At 30.6% G+C, this 21749-nt stretch overlaps 7 non-coding genes across 7 annotated transcripts; 4 read left to right on the plus strand and 3 right to left on the minus strand.

Moving 5' to 3' along the window:
• Nucleotides 1-4761: 4761 nt before the first annotated feature.
• LOC141391615 (U6 spliceosomal RNA) lies at nt 4762-4868 on the minus strand. The gene has a single exon (XR_012409696.1). It is a non-coding gene; the product is annotated as a U6 spliceosomal RNA (small nuclear RNA).
• Nucleotides 4869-5126: 258 nt separating this feature from the next.
• TRNAA-AGC (transfer RNA alanine (anticodon AGC)) lies at nt 5127-5199 on the plus strand. The gene has a single exon. It is a non-coding gene; the product is annotated as a tRNA-Ala (tRNA).
• Nucleotides 5200-5472: 273 nt separating this feature from the next.
• On the minus strand, nt 5473-5544 carry TRNAP-UGG (transfer RNA proline (anticodon UGG)). The gene has a single exon. It is a non-coding gene; the product is annotated as a tRNA-Pro (tRNA).
• An 8483-nt stretch (nt 5545-14027) lies between these two features.
• TRNAP-UGG (transfer RNA proline (anticodon UGG)) lies at nt 14028-14099 on the plus strand. Its single transcript has one exon. It is a non-coding gene; the product is annotated as a tRNA-Pro (tRNA).
• A 2822-nt stretch (nt 14100-16921) lies between these two features.
• Nucleotides 16922-16994, plus strand: TRNAA-AGC (transfer RNA alanine (anticodon AGC)). Its single transcript has one exon. It is a non-coding gene; the product is annotated as a tRNA-Ala (tRNA).
• Nucleotides 16995-20280: 3286 nt separating this feature from the next.
• Nucleotides 20281-20353, plus strand: TRNAA-AGC (transfer RNA alanine (anticodon AGC)). The gene has a single exon. It is a non-coding gene; the product is annotated as a tRNA-Ala (tRNA).
• A 1234-nt stretch (nt 20354-21587) lies between these two features.
• On the minus strand, nt 21588-21659 carry TRNAP-UGG (transfer RNA proline (anticodon UGG)). Its single transcript has one exon. It is a non-coding gene; the product is annotated as a tRNA-Pro (tRNA).
• Nucleotides 21660-21749: the final 90 nt, after the last annotated feature.

Consider the following 21749-nt stretch of genomic DNA (forward strand, 5'->3'; position numbering starts at 1 on the left):
AATATAAAATATAAAATATAAAATATAAAATATAAAATATAAAATATAAAATATAAAATATAAAATATAAAATATAAAATATAAAATATAAAATATAAAATATAAAATATAAAATATAAAATATAAAATATAAAATATAAAATATAAAATATAAATTATAAATTATAAATTATAAAATATAAAAAGACCCCTTTTGAAACTTTAAGAAGTTTTCTGGAATAAGAAGACCACTTTTGGAGGTTTTCTGTTTTAGTTTTATAACCTAAGAAGGGCCCTTAAAAAGTACTTTTATCTTTTGAATAAATCTTTGAGAGATCTTATTTTCTAAGAAGGTCTTTTAGGAGGTCTTCTGGCTTAAAACTTCTCTTTTAGACGGTTAACTGTTTAAGAAGACCCTTTTAGTTGGTTTTCTGTCCTAAAAAGATTTCTTTAGGAAGATTTCTCTCTAAAGAACATTAATTTGGGAGGTATTCTACTTTAGGAGTGCCCTTTAGGGTACCTTCTATGATAAGAATACACATTCGGGAGGTCCTCTGTTTCTTTTCAGGTCTTATATCTTATATCCTAAGAAGAAACTTTTGGGAAGACTTCTATTGTAGAAAATTTCTTCTTAAATAAAATACATTATAAGTATTTTATTTAAGAAAACCCCTATAGGATGTTTTCATTCCTCTATCCCTTAAGATGTCAGTGTATAGAAAGCCTTCTTTTAATACCGAAGACCCACATACATAAGTGGACTTTTTGGAGAGCTGTCTGAACTCCATAAAAACATATCGACAATCTTGGCTTTTAAAATTACTTTAATTTCAATTAGACACAACTTATTCTGTAATTATTATTTAATTATATTTTTATGCCGAAATTCATTGAAACACATCCAACAGGTTTCAAACTCCCCCATAAAAAATAAACAGCAAATAACACCATAACTGTTACTACCAAAATACAGCTTCTTTTGTCATTAAAAAGGTCGAAAGGTAACAACATAAAAATCCAAAATTCATAATCCAAATACGGTAGATATTTGGAGGTCAATAATCTTTAATAAGAAATGCCCTAATCCGCATAAATAACTCAAGCCACAATGGCTGAATCATCATCGTCATTCAAATGGTTGATCTGGAAAACACCAAACTAATATTTTTCAATGCAAAAACCAATATGTGAATTAAAATCCATAATACATTCAAACTGGTTAGCTTAAGTCGAACCTATTTCACGTGCATTTTACGCGTTGTTGCTGATGCTAACCAGCTTCCAATGCTTTATTCGGAGATTTAATTGATAAAAATTGGTTGGTCGGTTTTTTGGCAATTTGAACTGCTGCTGCTGCACAGCATCTCACACTCTCCCTCTCGTTCGGACTCTTGGTCTTGGTAGCCAAAAATAAATAAGAAAACCGGATTTTTTCAGGGGCACAACAACTAAAATTGAACGGCAAAAAAAAGAAAAAAAAACAATGTAAACACAAATACCCCAGACTTCCATAATGTAAACCGCTTTGATTTGAGCTATTAAAATGAACAAAAACTCACAAAAAAGCAAAAACTAAAACCTACTTATCGGATTCGATTCGATTTTGCGTGGTTACGGTGCTCGTGTGACCGACCACAAGTATGTTTAATGAATGATTATTACTAATTAGGGTTGTCAGTGGTATAATTTGGAGAGAAATGCATAAAAAATCTCAAATAATACCAGACTTTAAAGGAGTTTGGAAAGATGTTCTATAAATAAAACATAATATATGTATGTATGTATAAGTTATATTTTATATTTTATACCTTATGTTTTATATTTCATATTTCATATTTTATATTTAAAATTTTATATTTTATATTTTATATTTTATATTTTATATTTTATATTTTATATTTTATATTTTATATTTTATATTTTATATTTTATATTTTATATTTTATATTTTATATTTTATATTTTATATTTTATATTTTATATTTTATATTTTATATTTTATATTTTATATTTTATATTTTATATTTTATATTTTATATTTTATATTTTATATTTTATATTTTATATTTTATATTTTATATTTTATATTTTATATTTTATATTTTATATTTTATATTTTATATTTTATATTTTATATTTTATATTTTATATTTTATATTTTATATTTTATATTTTATATTTTATATTTTATATTTTATATTTTATATTTTATATTTTATATTTTATATTTTATATTTTATATTTTATATTTTATATTTTATATTTTATATTTTATATTTTATATTTTATATTTTATATTTTATATTTTATATTTTATATTTTATATTTTATATTTTATATTTTATATTTTATATTTTATATTTTATATTTTATATTTTATATTTTATATTTTATATTTTATATTTTATATTTTATATTTTATATTTTATATTTTATATTTTATATTTTATATTTTATATTTTATATTTTATATTTTATATTTTATATTTTATATTTTATATTTTATATTTTATATTTTATATTTTATATTTTATATTTTATATTTTATATTTTATATTTTATATTTTATATTTTATATTTTATATTTTATATTTTATATTTTATATTTTATATTTTATATTTTATATTTTATATTTTATATTTTATATTTTATATTTTATATTTTATATTTTATATTTTATATTTTATATTTTATATTTTATATTTTATATTTTATATTTTATATTTTATATTTTATATTTTATATTTTATATTTTATATTTTATATTTTATATTTTATATATTATAATTTACCTTTTATGTTATACATTTTGTATTTTATATTATATACAAAATTTATTTGGCATCACAAAAACTTTTGTTGCCAATCCCTTAATTCCGTTGCTGGCAAATATCACAAATTGGCATCCCTATAATGCTCTGCATGCACTAAGGTAAATTCTGCGAACCTTTTGATCACATTATCCACATTTTAGTGTCAACAAGTTCCAATTTACAGCATAGGATGGAGGGCCGGCTCATCAATGAAGTTAAAGACATAAAAGAAAATGACGCTTTGAAAGAGGGTTTAGTTATTTTCAAGAGCGCAACAACGAAGGTTTAAGAAACAATTGAAATAATAAAAAAAATATTGAAAATATTAAAAAAAAAAGATAGAAATCCAACAGTGTAAAAAATTAGCAAACAAAATAAAAAACAAAGATGAATCTAATTGTGAGTAAATTTGTGTTACAAGTGGAAAAATGATTTTAAAATAATTTTTGAAAAAATAAAATCTTCCTAGAAATGCTGTATTGGTGTGTTACTCTTGTTGCTGGGCTGTCTCAGTGTTTCCTGTGGCAAATTGAAATTTGTTGCCCTTAAGGGTCCCCATGGCGGATTTGTGGGTCTGAAATATCGCAAGCCTAAATTGTTGGGATTTAAACATCATGGTTTTGGCGGAGGATTTGGCGGTGGTTTTGGCCATGGTCTAGGTCATGGTTTTGGACATGGCTTTGGTCATGGTCTTGGTGGTTTTGGCGGTGGTTATCAGACATCCTTCCACAGCTCAGCTGGCTTTGGCGGCTGGTTGGGAAGATGAATTGAAGCCGAATTCAATATTATTGTTTATTTAATTGTTTTGTTTTCTTTTAGTTATATATTTATTTAAGTAGAAAAAAATTCAAATATGTATTCTAGTTTAAGTGTGTTATAAAAATATTCATAATTTCATTATTTGTACAAAACAGTCGGCAGAAACAAATGCCAAATATTCAGGGCAAATTCCCTATTGAGGAACATTTTACCAATGAACGGAAACAAACAAAACGATTCGCGTACCAATCACACAAAGCCACAAACTTTTCAGCTTCTCTGTATCGTTTCATTCTCACAACCAAAACAAAAACACAAACTTTTCAATGTAAAAAGATGGAAACTGTACGATTGCTGTAATGCAACTTCGGCTATGCTTTGCCGAGTTGTTTCATTCACCACCGAAACGGCAAGTATTTTTGGGAAACGTTTGCCGTGCGTATTGAATGGCACACTCAGACACACACACACATGTGATTGCTTAACAACCCTATAAGTTAGCATCAGCATAGCACAGTGAACACAGTGAATTTTATCAACCACCAAACGTTTTTGATTTATTCACATGTGTTTAGTACTATTTAGTTTTCTATCTGCTCTTGTGGAGTTGAGTACTTTTCGCTTTTCGTTTTGTTCGTACTCACGAATGTAAACAAAACAAAACTAAACAGCGAGCTCGGCCAACGTGGGTTATGTTTCGTTTTGTATTGTTCCTATGGAAAATACGAAACGAAACGATTGGAAATGTTATTTAAAGTATTTTTACGTACGCTGCATTTTACTAAGACTATTTTTGTTTTTAAATACAAAACTACATATAAGATATGTTCATTTGCCTGCAAGAATGTTCAATTTTTGCTACTTTTTTTACTAGAGACCAGTTCAGTACATTTAATACTTTAACGATTAAAAAGTAATATGCCAATACACAGTATTCCTTTCAATTTTAATGAATTCTTATAACTTTAACCGACTGTTTTGTTTTCTTTTAGATCCATTGTTAAATTATACATATAAAATTTAAAGAAATAAAACCAAAATTTAAAAAAAATATTTGTATACATTTGTAATGTTTTTTTCCGACATAAAGGCATCTTTCAATCTCCGAGTTATAATCCTTACATTTCTACAGTAGTGCTGAATCTGCATACCATCCCATCTTATTTTTTACTTTTCCTCAACAAAACTAAATCAAAGAAATTTTCACAAAAAAATGTGGAACGCTTCACGATTTTGCGTGTCATCCTTGCGCAGGGGCCATGCTAATCTTCTCTGTATCGTTCCAATTTTAGTATATGTTCTGCCGAAGCAAGAACGAATGTTGTGGTTTAAACTAACTACTTATACGTACATTTGAACGAAATTGTAAATGCGAAATATAAGTCACACAAAAGTAGACGTCTAGGCATAAAAAGCAACCCTTGTTTGCTTTGGTATTTCCTTCAGGTAGCAATGGCATGGCTGTTGCCAGCTGTTTATAGCATGTAGTTTATCCACTTAGTAAACGTTTACATTTTTAAGAGTAGCCATACAGGCCAACGGCAAATATAGTTTTTGTCGCAAATGGAAACATCGGGGATGTAGCTCAGATGGTAGAGCGCTCGCTTAGCATGTGAGAGGTACGGGGATCGATGCCCCGCATCTCCAGTTACAATTTTTTTGAATAATTACAATAATATTGTGTAAAAACTGTATTGATATGGAGCAAAAAGACGCAAGATTTTTTTAGACTAGTAAGACATTACTTTATTTTTTGTTAAGGTCTTCGATGGACGAATAATATCAAATATTTAATATAGTTAGTATTTTAAATTTAAAACTTTATTCTTCTGTTTATCTTTACTACAAGCAATACCTACATATAACTTGTCCGTTGTTTAAATACAATTAAAGAGCAATGTCGAAAATACAAAAAACAACGGGCTCAACCGGGATTTGAACCCGGGACCTCTCGCACCCAAAGCGAGAATCATACCCCTAGACCATTGAGCCTCACAACGGTTGTGTGTTCATTCATTCACATGAAACGAGACTGTTGCTATTCCTTATTTTCATTCACAATAACTAATAGCAGATGTTATGTATACCATTAACCACATTCACAATAACTTACATTAATGTGCTTGATCTTATGTGGGTTCACATCCTATCATTTATTGTAACAGACGTGAGGCATTTTTGATAATGTGGCACAATTTGCTAGACATTTTTGTAAAAAAAGAGAAGAAGAAAATTATAGGTTGAGAAAAAATAAATGAAATAAATTATTATTACGAAGTAAATTTGAATTATACGATGTCTTTGGGAGAAAAGCCCCAATGAATTTTCAAGTGGCTATTAGTTGATGCTTACCCCTCATCAGCATGTCGCCTCAGGTCTGGAACAACTCGTTTGGAAAACCATCGGCCCCTGTTGCCTTATTGGTATAGTGTTCCATTTTGGGAAACCATTGTCAACCATTTGAATCTATAATTACGGAAACGCGTAGGGAAATCCAATTGTCATAAATACAGGTAATGTATTTCGTGTAGAAATTATGAAAAGACTTCGGGAAATCTTACTTTCAAGGTGTCATTCAATATTTTTGTCATAATAACAGGTACGTTTTTCCTGTTTTCATTATTTGCCAATTTGAATATGTGCATTTTTTTTGCAAATTTCAGTCTTTCAATCGTGTATAAGTGTTTCAGTTAAAAGGTTGTGTCCTTGTAGTTTCAATATGGAAAATTTCAGTTATATAAAAGATAAAATAAAATGTGGAGAATACAACGACAGTAAAAAGTGTCAAGAAGTGAAGTTTTTAATATATTTATGGACATAAAAGATGAAAATGGAACCATTTTAAAATATACAGTGGTTTGCAGCAGATGTAAGAACGTACACAAGTGTAATAAGAAGTGTACATCAAATTTATTGAGGCATAATTGCTATAAGAAATATAAAAAGGACAATGTATCCGATAATGTTAAAGCGGACCCAGATTATGAACTAAAGAAGAAATGCTTAGAATTAGTGGTGCAGCGGATTGTTGGCAATTGTTTACCATTTAATATTGTAAATGGCCAAGGTCACATATGACCAAGGTAAATGACCGGTCACATATGAGGCGCTGAGCGCCAAAACGGCCTAACCCACAATGAAATTAATCTGAGAAAAACGAAGTTGAAAGAAAACAGGTTTTTAAAATATTTTTATATTTTTTTCATTAATCATAAATACATATTGGTTGTAATATTTGTTTTGGGTTAATCATTAGGTATTAGTTTATATAGATAAAAAATATATATTGATAGGATCTGAGGGTTAGGCCATTTGGCTCCATTTATTAGAACAACAAAAGTTCTTCAGATGAATAATAAAAATAACTGTGAGCGTTTTAATTAATACATATTAATAATAATTATTGATCTTCTTCCTGGATATATTCATATTCGGCTCTCGAATTTGTTTTTAAATTATTATAGAATGAATGATTTATAGGAGGTATGAACTCCTTGAGTTCCTGTAAATCCTTAAACTTTGCAGCTTCAATGAATCTTTCTCCCGGATAAAGCGGTTCCAATTCAAAATTTACGTACTTGGCGGAGTTCCTTTTTGAAATATCAACTTCTTGAAATAAAACATTTATGTCATTTGAATATTTGTATTAAATTATAAATGGCTTCGCATTTTGGAATCGAAGACACTGAATCTTAAACTATTCAATTTTTGAAGTCTTGTCTTCGGATACTAGTTTTTCAATTGAGGATATGCTTTTTATTTCATCTGTCGTCATCTTTACCAAGTGAAATGGTTCCATCGCATGTCTGTTCCACTGAGAAAGTCGAATTATTGACTATATATGTGCAAATAGTGTTCATTCTTATGTTACGGTTTTGGCCACCACATTGATCGCTACACATTATAAACTTCTTATATTTTACATTGACGCCAGAGCGTAAGTCAACTTTATTACTTAACCTTTGGGTTTTACTTACAAATTCTTCTCGAAAATTTATTTTTATACTATTTTTCAAATATACTCCTGACTAAAACGTAACATGCGTTTTTGGACTAACCCACACGTATTTTTTATTTCCAGTATTCGATTTTACCTATGTGGCTTAGGCCATTTTGGCGTCCACATTTTTTCAAACTTTCAGTAAAGGAAAAACAGTTTTCGGCATGTAAAATAACATAAGGTTAACCTATGCAATAGGGAATTTTTTACTATATATTTCAATAGGTACCTGTTCGATCAGCATAGTCAGTTTGATTTTTTTGAAAATGTGGGTTAGGCCGTTTTGGCGCTGAGCGCCTCATATATAGTCAAAATATTGATATAAAGAAGCTACTCCCCCAATCAACTACAGTTTCTAGAAATATTGCCTTTCTGTATCATGGCATCTTAAAGAATGAACCAATGACAGCCAAAAATAATGGAATTGCCATTTTTTAAAGACAACATACATTGGTGCCACACTTCATTATATACGAGATGGAATACTCGTCCATAAAACACTGGCTATGAGGGGAATGGATAATGAAAAAAATACATGTAATTTTTACAAATTTATAATTTTTTAATTTTAAAGTATATTTTTTCTATTTAAATTTTAGGCAGTAACATAAGGTCTAAAATAGAAAAGATTTATTTGACTTCGGATGAGAGTTCAATCAGCTTATGCATATCGTTACTGATAGAGGTTCAAATATGAAGACCGCATTCGGAAACGATAAGCATATTTTCTGCATAACTCATCTCTTGAATAATGTGGTCGAGAAAGCAGTTGCTGAAGTGGAGGCTTCCTCCAAATCAATTTCAGAAATGTGCTCTAAACTGGTGAAATATTTTAAGAAATCTGGTCTTAATAGTTCTCTTAAAACTACGCTTAAAAGTTTTTCGCCTACTGTATATTTCCTTTTGGAATCCATTAAACAAAACTGGTCTGATATATCTCGGATTCTTGAGGAGAAAGGAGAAACCCGAAGAATTTCGAATATTAATTAGGGTGAAATAAATGATATTATCGGCGTCTTAAAACCCTTCGAAGAGTCGTCGAGAATGTTAGAGGTTGATAATTATCATAGTCTGCACTGCATAAATCCTCAGATCCACAAACTAAAAAATATGTGCTCACAAATAGCAGATTCAGAAGTCACCCAAATATTGAGAGATAAACATCTACATCACATCCAGTGTGATATCTCCAAATAGTTTTGATATATTATACAAGATATTTACAAGATGGCTCTATTTCTGTTTCCTCCTGCCAATAAACTTCAACACTTTGATCAAATTGAGGTACAAAATCTCATGACAGAGTTGTACGAAAACATTCCAAACGACCGTCATTTCGGCGATATTGAGGGAGATGATGTGGAAGAAGATATCTTTAACTCATCGATCACAATACCAGGAGAAGAAGTATCGAATGAAATTTCAAGGTACAGCACACAGACAGTTCTGTACCATAAACATTTCAATGTATTGGAATGGTGGGAGTCTCATAACAATGAATTTCCATACCTCCATAAGTTAATTGCGTTGATATTCGCTACACCTGCTAGTTCAGCACCATCAGAAAGAATATTTTCAAAAGCCCGTAATTTGCTATGTGAGAGGAAGTCAATTCTGGGAAAAGATACTAAAAGTGTAGGCCATATTATGTTTTTAAACGATAACATAAATGTACAAAGTGTTTCTGTTAAGCATTTAAACATTGATTTTTGATTAATTTTTGTTTTTATAATTATTTTATGGTTTTGTTTTATTTTTTATATTATGTTTTTTAGTAAATTGAATTCCTATTAAGTAAAATATTTTTGTTTGTTATTATTTATTTTTACCTTTTACATTTTTTAATTTAAACTTTCAATTAAAACTAAATGTTTCTGAATTAACGTATTTATTGAGACTTATGCCCGATGTTATATGTTTTGTTTGCCTTGAGAAAGCCTTCGGGATTAAAAATGAATGAATAAATAAATATTTTACCAAAGGTATAACCGTTTTTAATTTCATTTATTTTTACACCATAAAAATTTAATTTGCGCATTTAAACCCTTTAACTACATACAAAAAAGTACATCTTCAGATAAAAATTCTTAATTCACGCTATAAAGATGTTTCCTTCCATCGTAGTATTTTTCAATGTATATTTTTCATTCGTTGGTGGTTGTTACATGGAAATATTGTTAGGCAGAACATATTTATTGACACACCATTCAACATTCGCTTTGGGGATTCAATTCTTGTACTATTGTGTTGTTTGAGCCGACGCGACATGGCAAGGCAATGAGAATTTGGTTGCACGTCACGCACTGTTATGTTGTTTGATACAACAGAACAAAGCGTAGCATTTGTTTTCGTGGAAAGGCATAAATACGGAAATACATATGTGACAACTGCAGACGTTTAATACATACATAGCTCTTACCGACCGTTTTGTGACATAGCATATTCCGGCAGAGAATGACTTCATTTTGGGGACTTTAATACCTCCTGCAGAGAATTTTCCGCATAGGTCCTTCTTTCATATAGTCCCCACAGAACGGTTATGGGAATTTTGAAGGCTTAACCGAAAAGCTGGAATTTAGCCATCGTTTTACTCAGGGCAATCATGAATAAAAATTCCGTAGAGGTTCATAGTGTATAAACGGATCAGTCGTTCTTGACGACTGACTGCTGACGACGTAAAAATATTTTTAGAGGACCCAGTATTGCCCCATTTATTCCTTTACATAAATCTATCGTAGATTAGAGCAATCAGAAGAGTTTGGTAAACAAAAATATCATTTGACTAAAAAAATCGTCAAGTTATTATATTGACATTTTCATATTGAACTCGAAATCCGGAATTTCAGCATACTCTTCTCGAAAATGTGGCTACAAACATTCTATATATCGGTATCTTTATATGAGTGATTTACGTTGGCATAAGTCAAAAACTCTTGGTAAAGAAATTTTTTTCTATAGTGAAATCGAAATACCGAATTACAGCTTATTCTGTTAGGAAATGTGGATAACACCTTCGAAATATGTCACATTTATGTGAACAATTTTTATTAAGTAGCTTCCTGTACACAGAGAACTCAAAATACGAGGAATATTATATGAGATTCTGGCCTAATAATGGGAACGCTATTAACAGGCCAGGTATGGTCTGTTCCAAACTGCAAAAGTGTACTAATTTTTTCTATTTTTTCGATAACATAAAGGAAAAATTGTTATCGTAGTAAAAATGTGTAGATTTTTGCAGTTTCTTCTTGATTCTTGGAACAGACCAAACAAAGACCTAGTACAAATACTGGATGAACATCAACGAATTTTATATTTCAGAATTTCCATAATCCTTATTTTGTGAATTTTGCATCTGCATCTGTACGTAGTATGCTTTGCTTGATGAAAACCCCGATAAACAGATGACAACGAAAAAGAAGACAAAAATATAAAAAAAATTTTCAAAAAATACATAATTCACATATTATGAAGAATCGGCGGTACTTCTTCTTCTGTGCTTCTGTGAAAATAAATAAAATCACATTCCCCACCAGTTTTCATGCGTTTTGTGCCATTTATTACTCAAATAATGCAGTTTTCATTAAAAACGATGTGTCTTTTCCATTCGTTTATTTCCGACGTATTCGTTCATCTGATTTTGTTACGAAAACCAAAAAATTACGAAAATGAAAAGCTTTTAGTTGTCTCCCACGTTCATGAAATCGACGACAATTCCCCGGATTCAGTAATAATCATAAATTTTTACTACGTCAAAGCTCTCGACACTTTTCGTTTACGTTTGATTAACGGCATTTGATTCCCGCGAATCAAGAAACAAAGGCGCACAGTGTCACGACCGTGGCCAAAAATGGTAAAAACTAAATACTTCGTTGAACAAATTTATTGATGGGGAGTGATAGAAAACATATTAATTAAGAAGAATCTGAATTTTGGTACTAATACGTGAAGTAGTTTTTGCTATATGATGATTTAAATCCGACAATTTTAATTAATACGTATTTTTGTGTTTTTTTTTCTAAAATTAATAAATTATATTATGCGTTAATATTTAAAATTTAAAAGTAACGGTCGCTGCAAAAATGGTTCCTAAGTTCTCCTGAGATGTAATAAACTTGGCTATACTTTTGTTTGCATGTAAATATTAATCATATGGTGTTTACATTTACCCAAACATTTATTACTAAGTTTATTAATTTTCTGAAGCAAATTTTAAATTGAGTGGAGTGGGAAAAAAATTGTATAAAAGTGTATATCGATATTTTTTGCTGTATGAGTATTAAAAAGTGAGTACTTCAAACATATAAAGGTCCCAGCTGCAGAGGTTTGCAGACGAATGTGTCATTTCTCTTTTTCAGCGACCACCTCACTTTTTTAACAAATCGTTTTGCGGTGTTGGCTATAGCGCGAAAACGAATAAACCGATCATCATATATTTTTGTGGGCTTATTAGGTACCTAATAATCTTGCTTTCAACCGATAGAATTTAAAAAAAAAAAACAATTTTTAAAAAAAATGTGAGCAGCGAAATATTGAAATTCGAATTTTTATAAAAAATTTACCGTTTTTGACCACTAATCGGTCAAAAATTTTTTTAAAGGAAATTTCTCATATATAAAGACAAGAGTTTGATATATTGAATATGCTCACAAACAATATGAAGACTAAACACCAAATTTCAGTCATATCGGGTGGATATTGAGGCCAAAACACTCAAAATACCGAAAATAAGGAGGCACGGTTCTATGGGGGCTATAGGAAGACGAGGACCTATACCGACATATTTCTGGTGGAAGGTTATAAGTCCCCCAACGGAGACTTAATACCAATTTTCAGCCATTTCGGTGTGATAATCAGGCTAAAACCTCCAAAATACCGAAAATCGGGAGGTACCGTCCTATGGGGGCTATATGAAGGCGTGGACCTATGCAGACAAATTTCAAGGAGAAGGTATAATGCCCACTACGAAGACTAAATAACAAATTTCAACAATTTCGGTGTAATAATGAGGCTAAAATCTTCAAAATACCGATAATCGGGAGGTACCGTTGTATGGGGGCTATATCAAAACGTGGACCTAAGCCCACAATTCTCGGTTGGAATGTTTGATACCTCTGCCGAAGGCTAACCACAAAATTTGAATACTTTCGGTTGGTCATTGTGACTAAAAAATTCAAAATACCGAAAATCAGGAGGTACGGTTCTATGGGCCGACCAACCCAATTTTTTGTCCTGAAGATTGCAAGTCAATAATAGGTACGTGTACCAAAATTGATGCACCTACGACAACTCCTTCTATTTTTGGCCACAGTTAATATGAACTCGCGACATTGTGAGGCGTGGCCAACAATTTTCTTCGCCAGACATGCTGTTGAAGCGTTCAAAAGTCATGTTTTGGAGGTGTCTCGTTCGGAGTGGAAACAGTGCGTCAACAATTGGTTTGAGCGGAAGTAAAAGTTATTAAATTATCGTTAATAAATTTTAATAAAATGAGATGACTATGTACTATATAGTGTTTCTGGGTATAAATATGTTAGCTTTTTATTAAATAAATGTAATTTTCCTACCTTTTTCGTATATAGGACTTTTAGGCATTCATAAGTTTTAAATCTAACTCAGATCTTGGCTTTTAAAGGCTTTCCAAAATACTTTGTTTGCTTGTAACATCTTATGAGTAAAGAAATGTTTAAAGAATTTCTACAGCTAGCCATCTGACACAGTTGGAACATATGTAATATTATGGCTCAACAGTATCGTATTTAACATAATTAGCAAGAACTTCGCTAAAAAAATATATAATAAAGAACATAATGTGCAGTGACCCTCATTTCACAAGATTTTGTATTGAACTGAATTGTGTTTTCAGTTTCTCACACAAGGCTATTCGAAGAAAGACTTCAGTCGAACTTGTTTCTTATAAATAAGTCATAGGTTGTTGGTCGTAATTCAGCCCCATCTTCGAACATGTTATACATACATATGATGGTTATTTTACGAGTACATATTCCTGATCGCTTGTTTGAGTTTGAAAAATGCAAAATGTTTCTTCTTCGTATGTTTCGTCGTTATAACCGATAGAAAAATCCAAATATTTGCCAAATAGACGACGTTTCAACCGATATGTCGTTAGAAACGATGTCGTTACAAGCGATATTTATTTGTATGGGATATAAAGTACAGAAATTCGGGTTTTTTGGATTTTGTCGTTATAAGCGATATGACGTAATAAACGATGACGTTATAAGCAATTTCGACTGTATTCACGTTTACTAGACCAGAAACATATAATACCCTCGTATCGAAACTACGTCAAGGGTATCGCCACTTTCCGTTTACGTTAGATTAACAGCACAATCAATTGTGTTAGTGCGTTTGTGAAATGTTGGCGATTTTTAAATCTGGAAAAGTTGTAACACTCTACCATTTGTAAAGGCTCGCAAGTAGATGTTGTGTGAATTGCTCGATCCATCCAAGAGGCTCAATGGTCTAGGGGTATGATTCTCGCTTTGGGTGCGAGAGGTCCCGGGTTCAAATCCCGGTTGAGCCCAGCTTTTTATTATAAATCATTTTATTATTTTTAATATGTAATTTAAAATTAATTAAAAAGCATAAAGAAGCAGTTAGTCTGTAATTTAATGGGAAATTTGTTGTAAAGCTGAAGCATATTAGCATGAACATGTGTTATAGATATGTATTCATATGTGCGTATTTATGTATGTCCATAACATACTTATGCGACCACCAGCCTGTGGTTCCTTTAGATAAATTCTTTTAAACCTGTTAAGTGATTCTGTGGTGTTGTGTGGGAAAACACCTCATTTTCCTCTTTGCTACCACAAGACAACTTTATAAAGAATATCTTCTTCATATGTCCAATGAAGATATGTATTTGTAGCATGTTGTTTTTTGTTTATCAAGTATCAGGAGTGTGTGAATGTGCATGTTTGATATGTCCATCCATCCATTATCCTTGAGGATATGTTTATTTTGTATAGTCATGGAGGAAGTTGTACAAACGTTTGTTATTCTATGTGAACTACATTCAAGTAGATGATGATATTCTTCATGGAAGAGATACTATTGGGTGTTTATTTACTGCCTTCCTTGCTTTGTTGCGTCCACACTTGTCTACTATGTGGTACTTAAAGCTATTTGTGATTGTTGCTCCAGAAGGCATGGGAAGCTGCATGGAAATGTTATTGCTGAATATTTGGTGTTGTTTCACGGGTTGTTTGGTTGATGGTGGTAGGTCGTTGTTATGTTATTTTGTTTATTCTCAGTTATGATGAAATCAAAACATTTACATATTTCACAAATGAATCTTCTTGAAGAATAATTCATCATCACTTCTCAAAAAATATACACTTAGTCCATGAACATAGGACATATAAGTTATGATACTACAGAGGTGTTCAATTAATATAGCAAATTTAAGCAGTTATGCGGGAAAAGCATTTAGGAAAATCCCGCATAGCTACCACACTTGGGTAGTTACAGAAATCTCCTTAATTACCTTACGAAAAATAACAACAATTAGAACATAGAATAGTTCGAATATATAAAGTACAAATATAAATATATAAAGTACATTATTTTCAATGAGAATCTTCAACAGCAATGATACTCAACTCCTCCAAAATGTTGTCCCCAGTAAGTATGCCATAACATCGATGTTGATTGTGTCAGGAAGTCATCAGTAGTGCGATTCTGCAAATAGTTAACGACGTAACTACCGACAATCGTCGTTATGGGTCCATGGGTCAAAAAATATTCTTTAAATAAAGCACGACTTGTCAATGGGTCAAGTAATATTCTTTAAATAAAGCACGACTTGTCAATGGGTCAAGTAATATTCTTTAAATAAAGCACGAAATGTCAATGGGTCAAATAATATTCTTTAAATAAAGCACGACTTGTCAATGGGTAAAAATATTCTTTAAATAAGCCACGACTTGCAGGTGGTTCAAAAATATTCTTTAAATAAGCCACGACTTGCAGGTGGTTCAAAAATATTCTTTAAATAAACCACGACTTGCAGGTGGTTAAAAAATATTCTTTAAATAAGCCACGACTTGCAGGTGGTTCAAAAATATTCTTTAAATAAACCACGACTTGCAGGTGGTTAAAAAATATTCTTTAAATAAACCACGACTTGCAGGTGGTTAAAAAATATTCTTTAAATAAACCACGACTTGCAGGTGGTTCAAAAATATTCTTTAAATAAACCACGACTTGTAAGTGGTCCAAAAAATATTCTTTAAATAAAGCACGACTTGTAGGTGGTTTAAAAAATATTCTTTAAATAAAGCACGACTTGTAGGTGGTTCAAAAAATATTCTATAAATAAAGCACGACTTGTAGGTGTTTCAAAAAATATTCTTTAAATAAACCATGACTTGTCTGTGGTTCAAAAAATTTTCTTTGAATAAAGCACGACTTGTAGGTGGTTCAAAAATATTCTTTAAATAAACCACGACTTGTAGGTGGTTCAAAAAATATTCTTTTAATTAAACCATGACTTGTAAGTAGTTCAAAAAATATTCTTTAAATAAAGCACGACTTGCATGTGGTTCAAAAAATATTCTTTAAATAAAGCACGACTTGTAGGTGGTTCGAAATATATTTATTAAATAAACTACGACTTGCATGTGGTTCAAAAAATATTCGTTAAATAAAGCACGACTTGTGGGTGGTTCAAAAAATATTCTTTAAATAAAGCACGACTTGTAGGTGGTTCAAAAAATAAACCACGGCTTGTAGGTGGTTCAAAAATATTTTTTAAATAAAGCACGACTTGTAGGTGGTCCAAAAAATATTCTTTAAATAAAGCACGACTTCTAAGTGGTCCAAAAAATATTCTTTAACCAAACAACGACTTGTAGGTGGTTCAAAAAATATTCCTTAAATAAAGCACGACTTGTAGGTGGTTCAAAAAATATTCTTTAAATAAAGCACGACTTGTACATGCTTCAAAAAATATTCTTTACATAAACCACGACTTGTAGATGGTTCAAAAAATTTTCTTTGAATAAAGCACGGCTTGTAGGTGTTTCGAAAAATATTATTTAAATAAACCATGGCTTATCGGTGGTTCAAAATTATTCTTTAAATAATGCACGACTTGTAGGTGTTTCAAAAAATATTCTTTAAATAATGCACGACATATATTCGTTCATAATTACTCTTGAATACATTTAAAATTTATGTTTTGTATTCAAGTTCAAGTTGCTTGATTTCACTTGACCCATATTCAAATTTGAAAAGTGGTTTAATAGACACATTGTGCCTAATTAATATTCAATACAAAATGCATTGTTTTCACTTTTTTTTGGAATTCACCCAAAATGTGTGGTAACCCTTTTTTCGCATGGGGATGTAGCTCAGATGGTAGAGCGCTCGCTTAGCATGTGAGAGGTACGGGGATCGATGCCCCGCATCTCCAAAATGTGTTTTTTTACATATTTTGATTTTCGATGTTTGTAAATAAATAAGAAATAAATAATATACCTTCAGGGATTAATTCAACTCTTAAGAATTTTGAACAAGTATACAAAGTGATACAAATATATTGTTAGAGTTGGGAATTTCACATTTTTTCTAAGGATATTTGGTTACGAATCGTCTTTGAGAAACATTTGATAAATTGTAATTTGCAAAACGAATGAATCAATATCATTATTTTGTTAATCGAATGTTTCTCTAAGACGATTCGAAGCCAAATTTACCGAAGGTCACATTGAGAAAATATTTGACAAAAGTGACAAATATTTGTTTGCCACAATCTGACCAGCATGAATATTTCAAAGGCAAAAAACGAAACAGGATATAGGTGGTTCAAAAAAAAATACTTAAAAAAAATAAAGCACGACTTGTAGTTGGTACAAAAAATATTCTTTAAATAAACCACGACTTGTAGTTGGTACAAAAAATATTCTTTAAATAAAGCACGACTTGTAGGTGGTTCAAAAAATATTCTTTAAATAAACCACGGCTTGTAGGCGGTTCAAAAAATATTCTTTAAATAAACCACGGCTTGTAGGTGGTTCAAAAAATATTCTTTAAATAAACCACGACTTGTAGGTGTTTCAAAAAATATTCTTTAAATAAACCACGACTTGTAGGTAGTTCAAAAAATATTCTTTAAATAAACCACGACTTGTAGGTGTTTCAAAAAATATTCTTTATATAAACCACGACTTGTAGGTTTCTCAAAAAATATTCTTGGAATAAACCACGACTTTTAGGTGGTTCAAGAAATATTCCTTAAATAAACAACGACTTGTAGGTGTTTCAAAAAATATTCTTTAAATAAACCACGACCTGTAGGCGTTTCAAAAAATATTCTTCAAATAAACCACGACCTGTAGGTGTTTCAAAAAATATTCTTTAAATAAACCACGATCTGTAGGTATTTCAAAAAATATTCTTTAAATAAACCACGACCTGTAGTTGTTTCAAAAAATATTTTTTTAATAAACCACGACCTGTAGGTGTTTCAAAAACTATTCTTTAAATAAAGCACGACTTGTACGTGCTTCAAAAAATATTCTTTAAATAAACCGCGACTTGTAGGTGTTTCAAAAAATATTCTTTAAATAAACCACGACTTGTAGGTGGTTCTTCAAATAAACCATGACTTGTAAGTGGTTCAAAAAATATTCTTTAAATAAAGCACGACTTGTAGGTGTTTCAAAAAATATTCTTTAAGTAAACCACGAATTGTAGGTGGTTCTTCAAATAAACCATGACTTGTAAGTGGTTCAAAAAATATTCTTTAAATAAACCACGACTTGTAGGTGGTTCAAAAAATATTCTTTAAATAAAGCACAACTTGTAGGTGGTTCAAAAAATATTCTTTAAATAAAGCACGACTTGTAGGTGGTTCAAAAAATATTCTTTAAATAAAGCACGACTTGTAGGTGGTTCAAAAAATATTCCTTAAATAAACCACGACTTGTAGGTGGTTCAAAAAATATTCTTTAAATAAACCACGATCTGTAGGTGTTTCAAAAAATATTCTATAAATAAACCATGACCTGTAGGTGTTTAAAAAAATATTCTATAAATAAACCATGACCTGTAGGTGTTTAAAAAAATATTCTTTAAATAAACCACGACTTGTATGTGGTTCAAAAAATATTCTTTAAATAAACCACGACTTGTAGGTGGTTCAAAAAATATTCTTCAAATAAACCACGACTTGTAGGTGGTTAAAAAAATATTCTTTAAATAAACCACGACTTGTAGGTGGTTAAAAAAATATTCTTTAAATAAACCACGACTTGTAGGTGGTTCAAAAAATATTCTTTAAATAAAGCACGACTTGTAGGTGGTTCAAAAAATATTCTTTAAATAAAGCACGACTTGTAGGTGGTTCAAAAAATATTCTTTAAATAAAGCACGACTTGTAGGTGGTTCAAAAAATATTCTTTAAATAAAGCACGACTTGTAGGTGGTTCAAAAAATATTCTTTAAATAAAGCACGACTTGCAGGTGGTTCAAAAAATATTCTTTAAATAAACCACGACTTGTAGGTGGTTCAAAAAATATTCTTTAAATAAACCACGACTTGTAGGTGTTTCAAAAAATATTCTTTAAATAAACCACGACTTGTTGGTGGTTCAAAAAATATTCTTTAAATAAACCACGACTTGTAGGTGTTTCAAAAAATATTCTTTAAATAAACCACGACTTGTAGGTGTTTCAAAAAATATTCTTTAAATAAACCACGACTTGTTGGTGGTTCAAAAAATATTCTTTAAATAAACCACGACTTGTAGGTGTTTCAAAAAATATTCTTTAAATAAACCACGACTTGTAGGTGTTTCAAAAAATATTCTTTAAATAACCCACGGCCTGTAGGTGTTTCAAAAATATTCTTTAAATAAACCACGACTTGTAGGTGTTTCAAAAAATATTCTTTAAATAACCCACGGCCTGTAGGTGTTTCAAAAAATATTCTTTAAATAAACCACGACCTGTAGGTGTTTCAAAAAATATTCTTTAAATAAACCACGACCTGTAGGTGTTTCAAAAAATATTCTTTAAATAAACCACGACCTGTAGGTGTTTCAAAAAATATTCTTTAAATAAACCACGACTTGTAGGTGTTTCAAAAAATATTCTTTAAATCAACCACGACTTGTAGGTGTTTCAAAAAATATTCTTTAAATAAACCACGACTTGTAGGTGTTTCAAAAAATATTCTTTAAATAAACCACGACTTGTAGGTGTTTCAAAAAATATTCTTTAAATAACCCACGGCCTGTAGGTGTTTCAAAAAATATTCTTTAAATAAACCACGACCTGTAGGTGTTTCAAAAAATATTCTTTAAATAAACCACGACCTGTAGGTGTTTCAAAAAATATTCTTTAAATAAACCACGACCTGTAGGTGTTTCAAAAAATATTCTTTAAATCAACCACGACTTGTAGGTGTTTCAAAAAATATTCTTTAAATAAACCACGACTTGTAGGTGTTTCAAAAAATATTCTTTAAATAAACCACGACTTGTAGGTGTTTCAAAAAATATTCTTTAAATAAAGCACTACTTATATTCGGTCATAACTTCTCTTGAATACATTTAAAATTTATGTTTTGTATTCACGTTGCATTTTCTTGATTTCACTTGACCCATATTCAACTTTGAAGTTATTTAATAGACACATTGTGGCAAATTAATATTCAATTAATTCACCCAAAATGTGTGGTAACCCTTTTTTCGCATGGGGATGTAGCTCAGATGGTAGAGCGCTCGCTTAGCATGTGAGAGGTACGGGGATCGATGCCCCGCATCTCCAAATCAATTTTTTTTGGGTCAAAAAATATTTTTTAAATAAACCACGACTTGTAGGTGTTTCAAAAAATATTCTTTAAATAAACCACGCCTTATAGGTGTTCCAAAAAATATTCTTTAAATAAACCATGACTTGTAGGTGGTTCAAAAAATATTCTTTAAATGAACCACGACTTGCCCATGGGTATAGAAACATTCTTTAAATAAACCATGACTTGCCCATGCTATTTTTTTGACCATTGACTATGACTTTTGATATTTTTATTGTGACTGTTATATTTCACATTGATAAAGTGCTCTGGACCGAAGTCGAGGTGAAAAACTTGTGAAACTAATGATAACAAATACATTTGAGTATGTTGTGTGACCACCACCAAACTATCCATCCATCCACCTATTTCGCAATGATGAACTACCAATTTGCTCGATTATCATTGTCCATTTCTTTGTAGTTTTTTTTTCTCTCTTTCTCGATTTATTTGGATAATGTTATGTTGTTATTTGGCTGATGTGTTTTTTTTTTGTTACCTCTCAAACAATTTTCAATTAAAAATGAATTGTTTTCTTATTGTCTTGGCCATAATGGAAGGCAGTGTTTATTTAGGTCCAAGTGTAAAAATAATAATGGATGGTTGCTACTGCTGATGATAATGACGACGACGACGACGATGAGAAGAAATGACCAACGGAGCATGGCGAACTTTGTACGGAAAATAATGCAAAAACACATTTCACACACACGCTCCATATCACCAACACGATAGTGAAATAAAGGCTGCAAACCTCTATGGACATTTTGATAAAAAAAAACTCCCTTATCTTTAAACAATTGTCCAGAAATTGTTTTACCGATTGTTTTCAAATTGAAATAAAGAAAAGTTGGAAATATATTGACAAGTTTTGCTTTACATGATAATGACCATGAAGTTATAGTATCGACAATTTATTCGTATGTATTTACATATACAAATCTTATTTATTTGTTAATTTTAGTTTCACATCGGCAGTTTTGTTGAGATGTATTATTTACTATGTATTTGTAAAGTAATTCAGTTTCATGTTAACTAAGAGAGGATATGTGGCAATATTCGAAACTATGGTCTTGCCTGTTTATCCGAAAGCCAATAAATTTTAGTTAACTCATATTTCAACAAAAAACTTGTTTTAAAATTTAAAACAACAAAATTGAGTTTATGCTGAATTTTTTCTTTAATTTATAAAAATTCAAAATATTCAACGGGCTCAACCGGGATTTGAACCCGGGACCTCTCGCACCCAAAGCGAGAATCATACCCCTAGACCATTGAGCCGCATGGCAACCCTGTTCGAGGCATCCCAGTGCTCTCGCTGCCACATTTTTGATATAATTTATAAGTGAGCGATACCAAACTATGTTGTAA

Source organism: Musca autumnalis, unplaced genomic scaffold, assembly GCF_047663935.1.
Source record: "Musca autumnalis isolate F117 unplaced genomic scaffold, ASM4766393v1 scaffold_1, whole genome shotgun sequence".
NCBI lineage: Eukaryota > Metazoa > Arthropoda > Insecta > Diptera > Muscidae > Musca > Musca autumnalis.